At 36.7% G+C, this 17,480-nt stretch overlaps 1 protein-coding gene across 1 annotated transcript in view; it reads left to right on the top strand.

Moving 5' to 3' along the window:
- LOC101894789 (titin) overlaps window positions 1-17,480 on the top strand; it is a 67,173-nt gene that overhangs the window by 10,956 nt on the left and 38,737 nt on the right. The gene's annotated exons all lie outside the window — the stretch shown is intronic.

Below are 17,480 nucleotides of genomic sequence, written 5' to 3'. Positions count from 1 at the left end.
CTGCAAAACGTTTGTGTCTTAAGTCTTTTGTTTGTGGTTGGGGGGTTTTGTTTGGGAAAGAAGATTTTCTTGAATAAATGCTAGTTTTTAATAACCGTTCTTTATGGAGGACAATTTTTAATACCATCTCAAAGACAGCGTAATGTTTTGGTACATTTCCGGAATGGTACTTTTTAGTACTTTTTCAAAGTTTCCAAGGAATTGGGTACTTTTTAGTATTTTTTTCCACAAAGAGAGGAGATTTTTATCCTGAATCATTGGCAGGATTCCTCCTTCCAAAGACAAGGCGAATTTCTACTTTTTAGTACCCAAAGGTACCTGTGTGATTTTTAGTACTTTTTCTACAAAAGAAGTGATATTTTGTACATTTTCCTGTAGAAAGGGTACTTTTTTGTAATCATCTCCAAATAAGGGGTAGCTTTTGGTAACTTTTCTCAAGATGTGATGGGATAGCTCATAAAAAGTCACTATTTTTAACATATTTGGTGGGAGAGGAGTTAAAGGAAAAATACAAAAATTAACCTATCTCTCTCTCTCTGGGTTGACTGCAACAAGTTTGTGTCTTAAGTCTTTTGTTTGTGGTTAGGGGGGTTTTGTTTGGGAAAGAAGATTTTCTTAAATAAGGGCTAGTTTTTAATAGCCATTCGTTATGGAGGACAATTTTTAATACCATCCCAAAGACAGCATAATGTTTTGGTACATTTCCTTGATGGTACTTTTTGGTACTATTTCCAAGTTTCCAAAGAATTGGGTACATTTTAGTATTCTTTTCCACAAAGAGAGGAGATTTTTATCCTGAATCATTGGCAGGATACCTCCTTCCAAAGACAAGGCAAATTTGTACTTTTTAGTACACAAAGGTACCTGTGATACAGAAGAAGTGATACTTTTTACATTTTCCTATAGAAAGCGTACTTTTTTGTAATCATCTCCAAATAAAGGTAGCTTTTGGAAACTTTTCTCAAGATATGATAGGATAGCTCACGAAAACTCTCTATTTAAAACGACAATTTACCTATCTCTCTCTCTCTCTCTCTTTCCTTCTCTCTCTTTTCCTCTCTCTCTCTCTCTCTCTCTCTCTCTCGGGGTTGACTGCAACAAGTTTGTGTCTTAAGTCTTTTGTTTGTGGTTGATGGGGTTTTGTTTGGGAAAGGAGATTTTTTCAAATAAAGGCTACTTTTAATAGCAATTCTTTATGGAGGACAATTTTTAGTACCATCCCAAAGACAGCATAATGGTTTGGTACATTTCCTGAGTGGTACCTTTTTGTGCATTTCCCAAGGAATTGGATATTTTCACCCTGAATCATTTACAGGATCCCTCCTTCTTAAGGTAAGTCAAATTTTTTCGTGCCCAATTGACCCTATGCGATTTGACCCTTTTGTGGGGGAGGTACCCCAGAAGGAGTGGACCGACATATTCCCTCTTCATAGCAGATCGTGTGTTAGTAGAAATAATGGGATAAGTGAAATATTAAGAGAATCGGATGCTTATTTCGGATTTTTTCAATCGTTTCGGTTATTAAAAACTTTGACCCTTCGTGGGGAAGGTACCAAAGGGATTGGACCGACACATTTCATCTTCACACCCGACCTTGGATTTATAAAAATATTGTGATGTGTGAAATATGAAGAAAAACGGATGCTCATTTCGGATTTTTTGATCGTTTTGGTTATTCAAAATTGTATCCATTTGTGGGGAGGTACCCCAGAAGGAGTGGACCGATTTATTCCCTCTTCACAACAGATCGTGTGTTAGTAAAAATAATGGGATGTGTGAAATATGAAGAGAATCGGATGCTTATTTCGGATTTTATGATAGTTTTGGTTATTAAAAATTTGGAACCTTTGTGTAGGAAGTATCGGAAGAAATGGTACGATCTCCACCATTTTTATAACAGATCTTATGTTGGTGGAAATATTGTGAAGTGCCAAGTCTGAATTGATTCGAATGTTAATTTCGCGTTTTATGAGCTTTAGGGATATTCAAAATTTAATACCTTTTGTAGGGAAGGTACCAGAAAGAATGGTCCGATCTCTATCATCTTTACAACTCATCTTGTGTTGGTAGAAATATTAAGTTGTGTCAAGTCCGGATAGAATCGGACCCTTATTTCGGATTTTATAATCGTTTTGATTATTCAAAACTTTGACCCATTGTGAGAGATATACCAGATGGAGTGGACTCATATATCCCATCTTCACAGCAGATCTTGTATGAGTGCAAAAAAAAGTAAAAAAGCTGTAATTTCGGCCGGGCCGAACTTTGAATACCCTCCAACATTTGGAACGAATTTGGTAATTTTCAAAAAAAAAAAAAAAAAAAAAAAAAAATCCGTTAAGAATCTTAAAAATACCGAATGTAGCCGTTATATTAAGGTCTATACGATGACGTGGACCTGCATAGGCAACTTTTGTCATAAACCATTACAATATTCAAATGCGAAACTTAAAAAAAATCGGTGAAAAATGTCGTTAGAATCATCAAAATACCGAATATCGGGAGGTACCGTTATATGGAGGCTATACGAAGACGTGGACCTGCACGGACAATTTTATGTCTTAGGCTGTAGTATCCATTAGGAACTTAAAATACCAAAGTTGAAAAAAATCCGGTAAATATTGTCGCTAAAATCATTAAAATACCGAATATCGGGAGGTACCATTATATGGTGGTTATACGAAGACGTGGACCTGCACAGACATTTTTTTGTCTTAGGCTGTAGAACCACTACGAACTTCAAATATCATATTTGAAACAATTCCGGTGAATAATGTCGCTAAAATCATCAAAATACCGAATATCGGGAGGTGCCGTTATATGTGGGCTATACCAAAAATTGGACCTACATGCCCCATTTTCAATACCAAAAAGTACTGCAGTCTGCAGACATAATATACGTTTGAGTACAATTTTATCAACCTACTTCGTTTCGTTAGGAAGCTAGAGTGATTTCCAAAGACGGACAGGTTGGTATTCGGTATTGGTACCCAATAATAACTGTCCTCATAAAAATGGATTGTTTTCTTAATTCCTTCTGGTAATTCTTATTTTTTTCAATTCAAAAGCATTTCCCTGTACCCCCTTTCCACGCCTCTTTCCCCCTCTCCCTCTATTCCTCACTGCCCATTTTTGCGCTAACATTTTCTTGTTATTGTCTGGCATCTTGCACCACTTCTAACGCCGTTATGAGGCGATGGTGGCGTTTTGAAAAACACAAAAACTGTAAACGAACGTCGTGCAGCAGCAGCAGCAGCAGCAGCCACCGACCGACCAACCAACCAACCTGATTTGGTAACACATTTTTGTTGTTGTTCTTCTGGGTTTCTCGTTTTCATGACTTGTTTTCTAGCTTTGCATTGCCACGGCTGATTGGTGGCATTTTTTCTGTTCTGTTTTTCTTTTTTGCTATTCATTTGTTTGCAACAATCCCCAGTCGGGTGTTAGAGCGGCACGTATTTCGCTGCCGACAAGTTGCCACAGCAACTGGCCGGCCATATTCAAATTTCAGGCCGCTTAGAATGCGAACATGTTTTTCAAAAAAAAAAAAAAAAAACGAATATTCGATTGGCAAACATTTTGGAATTTCGCAAAATCTATGAATACAGTTCCACATGAAGTTTGAAGTTTGAGATCTCTAAGAAAATGACATCGATGATTTGCAGCTTTGAGAGGCCGACAATTCAAGTGGAATGTGGCGACGAATTGAAGTTTGGAAATCGATTTTTTTGTGGCAAGTTCAAATTGAGTTTTTTGTGACACTTTGCAATGAGGAATGTGGACAACTTTTGCAGATGTTACAAAAATAGAAAATATTTCATACTTTAAAAAATAAATATATAAAAATATTTTAGAGCATGATTTTTATGAGGCAAGGTTCCAGGCCGTACTTCTTCGCTGAAAAAGGTAAAATGCGATTCTTTGAGAAAGGGTACCTATACAAAAAAAACTCACACGAATCCTTGTGTAAATCATAATATACAAAATTAAAATAAAAAAAAATATATATATTGGAACCTAGTACCTACTCAATGGCTTAAAAAATTTAAATTATAGGTATCTTTTAGTACCACACGGAAACATCTTTTAAAAAGGTTCATTTTTGTTGCCCCTTCCTTAGAAAAAATCCATTTGATTCCACTTATTCAAAAAAATCTTGTCAGGGCTTTAGACCCTAAGTCTGTTTGGTCAAAATCCATTTCAGGACATTTGGAGTCGATCTAGCGACGTTCGTCCGTCTGCATGTCTGGCTATCTGCTGGCTCATGCGCACGATATCTTTCGAAGGGAGTTTCAATTAGGTCCAAACTTGGTTGGTTTTACCAGGTCTACCGCAGAGGATAGTGGACTTTTTTTTGATATTTTTATCAATACCCTTAGAGATCTGCGAAAATTTTCGAATATTTTTCCTAGGAATTCTCAGAAGGCTCGAAGAATTTTAGATTTATGTTTTATTAGATTTTTTTAAATATTTCTATCAAAGATTCGTAGATATGTGCCAGCATTTTTACCAGGAATTCTGCAGAGGTTTGAGGATATTGGAAAAGAGTTTCCGCAAAACGCCAACAAACTCTCTTGAACCTTCAAGAAAGCCAGGACTTCTGTAAAGCTCCTGAGAATATTTCTTCCAGAATGCTTAACAAGGACTTGTGTATTTCTAAAATTACTTCGATCAGGATCTTTTACAAAATCTCTAGAACTTCTATTAATTCCAGTATTTTTTAATAGGATTCCTGCCGAAGCCTGATGATTTTTTATGACATTTTTACCGAGAATTGTAAAAAGGTTGAAAAAATTTAAAATTGTTTTACTAGCTCCCTTATAAAAGCTGGAGAACTTTTAGAGGAATATTTCTACCAAAGATTTGTAGATTTATACCTACTTTTTATCCAGGACTTCTAACAAATTTTGAGGATTTTCGAGAATATTTTTAGCCGGACTACAACAAGTGACTGTGTGGACTTTTTGAAATACCAGGATTCCAACATACACTCTTGGGAATATTTTTTTTATCAGGACTCCTAGAGGTACTCGTGTATTTTTTTTAATTACCTTTATCAGAACTCCCACAAAGGCTTTTAAAAAATATTTATTTTTGTTGCTTTAATTTTTATATCCTCCACCTTGGAAAGGAGGTTATATTAACTTTGTCAGTCCGTTTGTAACATCCTTAAATGTTCGTCGTAGACCCCATAAAATATATATTCACAATCAGCATAAAATTCTATGTCGATTTAACGATGTCCGCCTGGCTGTCCGTCTGTCTGCCCGTCTGCCTGTCTGCCTGTCTGTCCGTCTTTCTGTCCGTCTGTCTGTCTGTTGAAATTACGATACAGCCCACATTATTTGACGTAGAGCGCCAAAATTTAGCAGAGCAATTTGTATTGTGTCTAGGATGGTTGGTATTGAAAATGAGATATATCGGTCCACGTTCTGGTACAGTCCCCATATAACGGTACCTCCCGATATTCGGTATTTTAATGATTTATGCCACATTTTTTCACGGATTTGTTTGAAAATTGGTATTCGTAGGTCTTAACGGTTCCCTGTGCGTCTGGCAAAACATTGCTTGTATGGGTTCAGGTTTTGGTATAGGCCCCATATAAAGATACCTCCCGTTATTCGGTAAGTTTTTTTTTTTGTTTTTTTGCCACATTTTTTCACGGATTTGTCTATAAATTGCTATTCGTTGGTCATAATGGGTTCCAGCTCCGGTGGCGAAACATTGCATGTATGGGACCATGATTTGATATAGCCCCTATATAACGGTACCTGCCGATATTCGGCATTTTAATGGTTTTTGCCACATTTCTTCTAATGTTTACTTTACCCTAAGGTGGAGGGTATTAAAAGTTTGGCCCGGCCGAACTTAATGTTTTTTACTTATTTTTATCTCACCCTGTATACCATCTGTAGCCATATGTCTGAGGTATAGTAACCACCAAACATATTTTCGTCCATTATGGCCCCGGGAAGTTTTTTGTCTAAGTCTATTATTTTCTGTTCTTTTTTCTCTGTTTTTTTTTTTTTTTATAATCTTAAATTGGGAGTGCTATTTGTTGCCTTATATCAAAAACGGGTCATTTTTAGTACCTCCACTACTTTTTGGTACTCCTTATCATACAATGGACAACTTTTGGTACCCGTTGTTTAACGAGAAGCCATTTTAGGCAACACTTGTTAAACAAGTAATAATTTTTGAGTACCTCTTGTTAAAATGGGTACCTTTTAGTAAATCTACTTTCCATTCATAAAATAAAATATAGTTTTTGGTAAATATTTTGTACTTTCTCCAATGAAACCCATTCATTAATGCCTCAATGCCTTGAAAGGTGAAAGACTTATTTTAAGTTTTTATTTCCACATTTTTTTTTTTAAATTTGTGTTTATTTGTTTGACTAATAATCTCCAGCGTTTAACAAGCCAATTAATTGTAGGTGATTTGTGTGTTTGTTTATTTTTCAACTCATCAAAAAAATACAACATTTTTAAAAATTTGCAAAAAAAAATAAATAATTAAAAAACTAGTAAAGAAAGTCCTAAAGTCGAGTGGGCCGACTTTATGATACCCTACACCATTTTGCTAATTTACTAGAGCTCCACATAACAATTAAAAGTTTTTTATGGGAGAATTCAATCATACAGGTTATGATTATAATTATAATTTAAAGTTCAGAGGACTAAATATGCCGGAGCATTTGTATTTTTTAAATTCTGACTTGTATTGCCCATTTGATATATATGTGAGCTATATCCAAATCTGAACCGATCTTGATAAAATTTGGCAAAGATATTTCTGAGCTGTATTTGATATATTTCCCTGAATATCGTTATTACGGAGTGCATATTACGGCTGCGGAGGACAAAAGTAACAAATCGGATGAACAATATATATGGGAGCTATAGCTATATCTGAACCGATTTCGATTAAATTTGACATACTAGCTTCTAGACTCAATTCGCATGTGCCAAAGTCCATCCCATTTGGTCAAATATTAGACCTATGGTGTACAATAAAAAGTAAATCGGACGAAGATATATATGGGAGCTATATCCAAATCTGAACCGATCTCGATAAAATTTACCAAATGTATTTCTGAGCTGCATTTGATATATTTCCCCAAATATTGTTGTTACGGAGTGCATATTACGACTGTGGGTGACAAATATAACAAATCGGATGAACAATATATATGTGGGAGCTATAGCTATATCTGAACCGATCTTCACCAAATTTGGCATATTAGCTTCTAGACTCAATTCGGTCGTAAGTGCCAAATTCCATTCTATTCGAGCAGATATTACACGTTTGGTGCACCATAAAAGGTGATTCGGACGAAGTTATATATGGGAGCTATATCCAAATCCGAACCGATCTCGATAAAATTTGGCAAAGATATTTCATAGCTGTATTTCATATATTTCCCCAAATATTGTTGTTACAGAGTTCATATTACGGCTGCGGAGGACAAAAATAACAAATCGGGTGAACCATATATATGTGGGAGCTATAGCTATATCTGAACCGATCTTTACCAAATTTGGCATACTAGCTTCCAGACTCAATTCGGTCGTAAGTGCCAAATTTCATCCCATTTGGGTAAATTTTAGACCTTTGGTGTACAATAAAAGGTAAATCGGACGAAGTTTTATATGGGAGCTATATCCAAATCTGAACCGATTTCGATAAAATTTAACAAAGGTATTTCTGAGCTGTATTTCGTATATTTCCCTGAATATCGTTGTTACGGAGTGCATATTACGGTTGCGGAGGACAAAAATTACAAATCGGATGAATAATATATGTGGAAGCTATAGCTATATCTGAACCGATCTTCACCTAATTTACCATACTAGCTTCAATTCGGTCGTAAGTGCCAAATTCCATCCCATTTGGGCAAATATTAGACGTCTGGTGCACAATAAAAGGTAAATCGGACGAAGTTATATATGGGAGCTATATCCAAATCCGAACCGATCTCGATTAAATTTGGCATACATATTTTCATACCTAATTTGGTTGTATGTGCAAAATTCCATACTATTCGGACTGATTTTACACGTTTGGTGCACAATAAAAGGCAAATCGGACGAAGATATAGATGGGAGCTATATCTAAATTTTTACCGATTATCTCCAATTTCAATAGGGTTCGTCCTTGGGCCAAATAAATGACTTGTGGAAAATTTCATCTGGATCAGGTAATAAATTCGACCTGCATTTTTTTTTACAAAAATACATAGACAGACGAAAGGACGGACGGACGCACGGACATGCATAAATTGACTCAGAATGTGATTCTATGCAGATCATCAAAAGTAACTATGTGTCTATCTCGTTGCCTGTTACAAACAAATGCCCAAAGACATAATACCCTGACCACCCTATGGTGTGGGGTATAAAAATACCAAACACCAAACCAAAATTTCCGTGCATTATGGCCCAGCAGGTTTGTTGTCTAAGTCTTTTGTTTCCTGCTTCAGAAATCATATTCGAAATGACTCGATATTTTGGCCAAATAAAACTGAACTTGTTTTTTTGCTGTTGTTGTTTCACAATGAACTGCATTCTCTTGCGTGGCTGTGTGCGTCTGTCTTTTAACAACCCTGACTTGAATGTCTGTCGTTTTGTCGTCAGTAACGGCAAAAACAAGGGAGTCAAACAACTAAAGTGTCAAGTCAAAGCCATTAAAAAATTGTTGTGCGATTTTTTTATTTAGAGCTGAACTGAACTGTTCCAGTTGGTGATGGAAGTGGTGGTGGTGCTGCTGCTTGGTCTGTGGCTTTTGCTGCTGTTGGGTGATTGTAAGCCAGCCGTTTACACTGGCAATGACTTGCGAGCAGTACCCGGTTTTTTTGTGGCTCTTTTAAATGTCAATTGAAACATGAATCGCCCGTTTTATGGGGCATTATTTTTGTCTTTGGCAAGAAAAATGTTGTTGTTGTTGTTGCTATAAAAAGTGCAAAATGCTGTGTGTTTCGCAAAAAGGTAGCTGGTGAGTCGGAGTAAGAAAAAAAACTACATTTCTAAAATCATGGCTGGCAATGGCGTAATTTCTTAGGAATGCCATGATGCCAAGAAACTGACTTTAAAATGCATAAAATCGACGGGCCACGAAAGGGTTAAAAATTGAAAATTAAAAATCAGATTTGACCAATTACATGGCTCTCAGCTGAGCTTGTTTCCATTTCTTCCACCTCCCCTGCTGGCGCTGCTGCTGCTGAGAGATAATCACCTCCCAACAGAAGTCAATCATCGGCTACATCATTAAATCCATTGTGAGACTGTATGTGTGTGCGTCTGTCTCCTCAACGTATTTGGGTCATTAGAACATCAGAACTCTGCCTTAGAGCTTCAACTCAATGTCAGATGCTGTTAAGAAAAGAATTTCTTCCAAGAATGAAAAAAATCCACATAACTTCAGCATCAATGGCAAACTTCATCATCCGCTTGAAGGCATCATTTCCAACGAATGAAAGTAAAGAAGACAAGAAGAATAGAAGAAGAAAAAATAGAAAAAAAATCAATAGAACAAACTTGTTTTTTGTTTCTCCTCCTCCCCTCGTCCTCTCCTCTCCTCCCCTCCTCTCTACTTAAGCTACTTCAGCTCTCGTCCAAGATTTCAAGTGGCGTTGTCATAAATCTCAAGAATCTCCAATGGTAGTTAGCTGGCCAGCCAAGAGACGGTCAAGTAGATTTGAAAGACCGACCGAGAGACAGACAAACAAACAAACAAACACTCCAAACAGATTAAGGTTAATACAAATGTTAAGGCTAAAGAAAACCATAAAGATATGGGAGGAGCAAGCGGGGCATCAATGTTTTATGCAGTAGCCCCGGCTGGAAGGGGGATAATGGCAGCCAGAGGTAATAGGTGGTTTGAGGTTTTTTTTTTATGGCTCAAAGTGAAGTAGAAAAATAAACAAAAATTACAAACAATAATCACAAAAACAATAACAATCATCGGAAAAAAACAATGATCAATTGTTGGTTTGAAAAAAAAAATATTTGAAAATGTATTTTGAAGATGTTAAAGATTTTTGGATATTTTGAAAAAAATCTATCATTTTTTCGAAGAAAATAGAAGACTGGGGTACCCATTCTGCAAAAAGTGACTAATTTAGAACTATTTCAGAACGAAAATAATAGTACCCCCCTGTTTCGCAAAAAGTACCAAAATGTGCCAATTGTAAAGTTCTATGTCGATTCAGCGAAGCTTCCGAACGAATTGAAGTAGATTGATAAAATTTTGCTCAAATGTATGTTATGTCTGCAGGACTTTTGGTATTGAAAATGGGCCATGTAGGTCCACGTTTTGGTATAGCCCACATATAACGGTACCTCCCGATATTCGGTATTTTGATGATTTTAGCGAATTTCTTCACCGGAATTGTTTCAAATTTGGTATTTGAAGTTCGCAACTGATACTACAGCCTACGACAGAAAATTGTCTGCTCAGGTTCACGTCTTCTTACAGCCCCCATATAAAGGTACCTCCGTATATTTGGTATTTTGATGATTTTAGCGACATTATTCGTCGGAATTGTTTCAAGTTTGGTATTTGAAATTCGTAGTGGATACTACAGCCTACGACAGAAAATTGTCTGCGCAGCTCCCCCTCTTCGTAAAGCCCCCATATAACGGTACGTCCCGATATTCGGTATTTTGATGATTTTAGCGAATTTCTTCACCGGAATTGTTTCAAATTTGGTATTTGAAGTTCGTAATGGATACTACAGCCTAAGACAGATTATTGTCTGTGTAGGTCCACCTCTTCGTAAAGCCCCCATATAAAGGTACCTCCCAATATTCTGAATTTTAATGATTTTAGGGACATTTTTCACCAGATTTTTTTCAAATTTGATATTCGAGGTTCGCAACGGATACTACAGCCTACGACAGAAAGTTGCATGTTCAGGTTCACGTCTTCTTATAGCCCCCATATAACGGTACCTCCGTATATTTGGTATTTTGATGATTTTAGCGACATTATTCATCGGAATTGTTTCAAATTTGGTATTTTAAATTCGTAATGGATACTGCAGCCCAAGGCAGAAAATTGTCTGTGCAGGTCCACATTCTGATAAAACCCCGTATAATAGTACATAGGAGGAATTTTAGCTACATTATTCACCTATTTTTTTTGTTCTAGTTTCGCATTTGAATATTGTAAAGACTTATGACAAATGTTACCTATGCAGGTTCATGTCGTCGTATAGACCCTAATATAATAGCTACATTCGGGCTTTTTAAAATTTTAACAGAAGTTTTAACGGATTTTATTGTTTTTGAGAATGGCCAAATTCGTTCCAAATGGTGGAGGGTATTCAAAGTTCGGCCCGGCCTAACTTACAGTTTTTTTATTTGTTAGTATCCCAAGGGCCATTCATTCATGACATTTAAAGATCGCGAAATATAACCTCAAGAACAGGTTATAGTACATTCCGGTGTACGTTATTGTATCCCCTTATAAATTTTAGCGATCGAAGTGTACTGAATATTAGGTTTAATTAACATTTCCAAATATAATTTATAGTATCCCAATCGTACTATTTAGTACTTCAAACTTGGACTATAGTACCCCAAGGGAATTCTATAGTACATAAAGATTACTTTATGGTACAAAAAAAGATTTTATATTACACTAAGGGATCTATATTGTATTTATATAGTACTTTATGATACCAAAAGGAGCTTAATAGTACAACAATGGAACTTTATCGTACATGAAAGGTATTTTATGGTATCAAAAGGTACATCAAGAGTACTTTATGGTAACAAAAAGTATTTGATGGTATACCAAGGGATTTTTATCGTACGTCTAGGGTACTTTATAGTACACCAAGGGAACTTTATAGTAGACCAAAGGCTCTTTTTTTCCTACATCAAGGGTACTTTATGATACCAAAAGGTACTTTATAGTGCACCAAGAGCACTTCATCGTACATCCAGTAGAACTTTATTGTACCAAAAGGAACATAATTGGTACTTTATGGTACTAAAATGTATTTTATAGTACACCAAGGGCAATTTTTGGTACCTAAAGTGAAAATAGTAGAATAACGTACACCAAAAAGTTATCCTTTTCAGTATCCTCCCACAAATGAAGGGCGTTATTTAGGACCATTTTTACAAAGAAAGGGAAACTGAAGTATTCTTTTGTCAAAAAGATGCAATTTTCTATAAATTCTCCAAGAACGGATGATTTTTCGTACCATTTTCAATAGAAATGGAATTTTTAGTACCATTTTCCATAGATAAGTGATTTTAGTACACATTTTGAATGGTTGAACTTTCAAAGATTGAAAATTTAATTTTAGTACAATTTTGTGGTACCTTATAGTACCCCGAAAGATATCCTCTTCAGTAACCTCTCCCCAAGAAAAGGTTCCTTTTAGAAAATTTTTCACAAACTAAGGGGATTTTGGGAATCTTTGGCTAATAAATGCGGAATTTATTAACCCTTCTAGGAAAAATGGTGATATTCAGCAACAATTTTCTAAGAAAGTGGGTTTTTAGTACTACATTTAGAAGAAAATGTGCTCTTAGTACCCTTTTCACCGAAAAGTTGAACCTTTTGAGCAGAGAACCTTGCTTTTTGGTATACTTTCCCCAAGAAAGGGACATTTCAGTACCTTCTCTCAGAGATAGAATGGTTCTCTTGTAAATGTTGCCATTCTGAAAGAAAGAGAGAAAGCTGTACTTTCTGGACAATATTAAACAAAAATACCGCTTATTAGTACCCGTTTCTCCATTTCGCGATAGCTCATAGGATTCTACCGATTTCTCATTGATTTTTAAAACAAAAGACTTAGGAAACGAACATTGTTTATGTTTTTTTTTCACGAAATTGATCTCTTCTATTTTAGAACTTTCTTTTGTTTGTTTTATTTTTCTTCCATATTTTCAGAAACAAAAGATTTAAGAAACAAGCATCAAATGTATAGATCTTTGACTTTTTTGACTTATGGAGTCGCATGAAATGTCTGCAGCCGAATCAGCTTAAATCACATCATTTATTTTCTTTCGAATGATGGAAGAATAAAGCAGCAGTTAATGGCTCCAATCGATTTTCGATGAAAGTTTACGCTTCAGGCCATGGGCATAAATCATTATGATTGGGGAAAACCACTTTCTTTCAATTCAAATATTAAATGCAGATTACGATCTTCTGGTCTTATATAGAGAAGACCTTCTTCTGGTCTTCTATGGGAAAAATCTTCTTCTGGTCTTCTATGAGAAGAAGACCTTCCCTTTTATGAGAAGACATTCTGGTCTTCTATGAGAAGATCTTGTGACCTTCCATGGAGAAGAATTTCTGGCCTGGAGAAGACATTATCGTCAGAAGACCTCCTGGTGTTCTATGAGAAGACCTTCTTTTTTTCTATGAGAAGATATTCTGGTCTTCTATGAAGAGAAGACCTTCTGGTCTTCTATGAAGAGAAGACCTCCTGGTCTTCTATGGAGAAGACCAACTGGTCTTCTGTGGAGAAGACCTTCTGGTCTTCTATGAGTAGACCTTTTGGTCTTCTATGAGAAGACGTTCTAGTCTTCTATGAGAACGTTCTAGTCTTCTATGAGAAGAAGACCTTCTTGTCCTCTATGAGAAGACTTTCTTCTGGTCTTCTATGAGAAGACCTTCTTCTGGTCTTCTATGGAGAAGACCTTCTTCTGGTCTTCTATGGAGAAGACCTTCTTCTGGTCTTCTATGGAGAAGACTTTCTTCTGGTCTTCTATTGAGAAGACCTTCTGGTCTTCTATGAGAAGACCTTCTGGTCTTCTATGGGTGGACCTTTTGGTCTTCTATGAGAAGACGTTCTAGTCTTCTATGAGAAGAAGACCTTTTGGTCTTCTATGAGAAGAAGACCTTCTGGTCTTCTATGAGAAGAAGACCTTCTTGTCCTCTATGAGAAGACTTTCTTCTGGTCTTCTATGAGAAGACCTTCTTCTGGTCTTCTATGGAGAAGACCTTCTTCTGGTCTTCTATGGAGAAGACCTTCTTCTGGTCTTCTATGGAGAAGACTTTCTTCTGGTCTTCTATGGAGAAGACCTTCTGGTCTTCTATGAGAAGACCTTCTGGTCTTCTATGGGAAGACCTTCAGGCCTTCTATGGAGAAGACGTTCGTCTTCTATGAGAAGAGCTTTATATATTCTCTGAGAAGACCTCTTCGTCTTCTATGAGAAAAACTTCTGATCTTCTACAGGTAGGCTTTTTGGTCTTTTACATGTAGATCCTCTGGTTTTCTACGAGAAGACCTTCTGGACTTCTATGAGAAGATCTTCTGGCCTTCAATGAGAATACTTATTGGCCTTCTATGGAGAAGGTCTTCTGGTCTTCTGTGAGAAGACCTTCTGGTCTTCTATGGGAAGACATTCAGGCCTTCTATGGAGAAGGTCTTCTGGTCTTCTGTGAGGAGGCCTTCTGGCCTTCTGTTAGGAGATTAGGAAATGGAGAAGACCTCTAGTTTGAAACGAATCGGATGCTCATTCCATGTTTTTGAGCTTCATGGTCATTCAAAATTCTTGGCCCTTTGTGGGGGAGGTACCTGAAGGTGTGGGCCATCTTCTCAAAAGATCTTTTGTTAGCAAAAATATTGAAGTGTGTGAAATTTGAAGACGAGTCGGATGTCTGCTTAGCATTTTGTGAGAAATTTAATTATGTTGACCCATTTTGTGGGAAAGGTACCGGAAGAAGAGGGCTGATATATTTCTTTTTCATACCAGATCTTATGTTAGTGAAAATATCTAGATGTGTGGAATTTGAAGAAAGTCGGATGCTCATTACGCATTTTATGGGCGTTTTGAATATTCAAAATGTTGACCCCTTTGTGGGGGAGGTACCAGAAGAACTTGGCCGATATATTCTATTTTCACAGCAGATCTCGTGTGCTCATAGAAGTTTTGGTATGTACGACATTTTAAGACAATCGGATTCTTATTTCACATTTTATATGAATTATAAAATATTCAAAATTTTAACCCTTTGTGGCGGAAGGTACTTGATGGAGAGTGGACCGATATTGTCCATTTTCACACCTGAGCTAGCACTCATAAAAATATTCGGATTTGCAAGGTTTGAGGAAAATTGGATGAACCTTTCTCGTTTTAGCAGGTAAATTACGGTCTGTGAAAATTTTGACCTTTGTGGGTGAGGTACTAGTAGTAGTAGTAGACCGATATTGTCCATTTCCGAACTGGATCTAAGTTTGATTGTAATATTACGATCTGCCAAGTTTGAGCGAAATCGGATTCTCTCTTTGAGTGTCATCAGCCAGCCAAACGGAAGAACGGATACTTTTGGATGAACTCCAAATGCCCTGAAAGGAATCTGGTCCAGAATTGATCTAGGGTCCAAAACCGCGTGGCAAGTTTTTGGCTTTATAAGATGATATATACCCTCTGTAGCCATTTGGCTGAGTATATAAAATTCCGCATTTTGTTAGAATTACCAAAAATATATTTTAAAAAATCCACGGTTTTGTTCGAATTCCGAAATTTTATTTAAAAAAAAAAACGCTTTGTGTTTAGATTTTTTTTTAATTTCTTGAGATTTTTTTGATATGTGTTCTTGTTCTTGTTCTTGTTGTTGTTGTCGTTTTTTTTTTTTTTTGTTTTTCCTTACCAACCATGCGTGAGAATTTTTTTTTCTGTAGCATTTTCTTAAAAATATTCCCCTTAACCGTGGTCAGGTTTTGTTTTTTTTTTTGGATTTAAGGCACGACTACTGTCACTGTTTTGTGGTTATGGTTGTCATACAACAAAAACCAGCTACAACAACAAAATAATGAAAAAAAAAAAACATTAATTACCAAATGTAGATCTGTTTAGGTATGCATCACGCACACTCGCTGGCTGACGACTGTCCATTGAAGCGTAATATAATACCAGGCCGACAAAAAGCTCCAGCCGCACTCCACCCCCCCCCCCCCCCCCCTTGTCCTCCACACACATGTGATGGCAAACTTGGAGATTTTTGCACAACACGTTCCGTCTATTTAAAGTAATTTGAGCTGTTTATTTTAGAGTTTGTTTTTTATTTTTCGAACTGCAGATACCATAAATGGACCAACAAGTTGCCACAAAACTGACCATCGAAGCAAACCAGGCACTTCCATGCCATCATGACTGCCTTCACTGGCGTTGTCGCTACTGCTGTTGGTGATGGTGTCAGTTATATGGGGTTTTTATGGTATCATAGAGGAAGAAAAAAAAAATACCTTCAGGTATTAAATAATATTTTTTGATGTTCGGAGGTTTTCTTTTCGTTTTTTTTTCGAATTTCCTAAAACAACATCAAAGCCCATAAATGTGAGTTTTTTTTTTCTGTAATATCGGCTTATTAGTTAACAATAACTGTAACATGAGTAAGTGTTAACTGCCAGACCGTAGCCAATGCTAGGCATGCTGGCCAGCCAGTTTAAATATGAAATTTCATAATAGCTGCGATGTTATCAATGGATGAATTGAATATCAATTATCAGAGATGAAAAATTGATCACAGAAGCCCATGGCGAGGGACAAGTGTCAACGGCATTGTTTTCATGGCAGTGGAGGGGGGGAGAGAGAGAGAGAAGCTTGATTTTATATCACGTTTGTGGCTTAAGTCTTTTGATATAGGACTGAGATGAGAAAACTGCAACCAAATTCAGACTGCTGTCATTTCGATGCCACTTGGCCGATAGCTCTTAAAATTATTCCAGTGACAGCTCATTATACGGTTTACAAGCGTACCAAAGCATTTTGTGGAGAATTTTCCAGAAAAAAAGTTATTCGTCATTCGGAATTCAAGCGTGATAGTGTGTTTTCTTTTTATTTGGCTGGAAAATCACAAGTGGCTTAGAGCTTTATAGCATTTAAATGTGAATAAATCTTTTGTATTTCGTAACTTCGTACCACAAGTGGCTTAGAGCTTTATAGCATTTAAATGTGAATAAATCTTTTGTATTTCGTAACTTCGTACCACAAGTGGCTTAGAGCTTTATAGCATTTAAATGTGAATAAATCTTTTGTGTCTCGTACCATCATCGCTCGTTACCGTGATACCATGATAGCATAGCCCCCCGACGTCAAGGAAGTGGACAGAAGAAACGTCAACAACATCAGCGGAAATGGTTCGAAAAGTAAAGTAGCGACTTGATCGAAAACCGCCGAGTCGCAATGGACGAAAAATGACTCGTAAGCATGGACATATCGCAATATTTCATTCGGCAAATATTGAAAAATGAGCTCGGAGGGTAAAGCCATCGAAATTGCAAAAACTGCAGGAACTTACTCCGCAACAGAAAGAAAATAGACTCAAAAGACCTAATGAGTTGCTTCGCTTGGCCGAAAGTGGTTAACTGCCGAATTTGGTTTTCTCCGATCTCCGATGAGAAAACATTCATTGTCCAGCCGAACAATGTAAGCAAACAAAATTATCGTGTTTATTTGCCAAAGAGGTCAGGTCTGAAAATGTACTCCTTCGGTTAGCTGGCCACCAGA

The sequence above is a fragment of the Musca domestica genome, unplaced genomic scaffold (genome assembly GCF_030504385.1).
Source record: "Musca domestica strain aabys unplaced genomic scaffold, Musca_domestica.polishedcontigs.V.1.1 107, whole genome shotgun sequence".
NCBI lineage: Eukaryota > Metazoa > Arthropoda > Insecta > Diptera > Muscidae > Musca > Musca domestica.
This window is presented reverse-complemented; position numbering and strand designations above follow the sequence as displayed.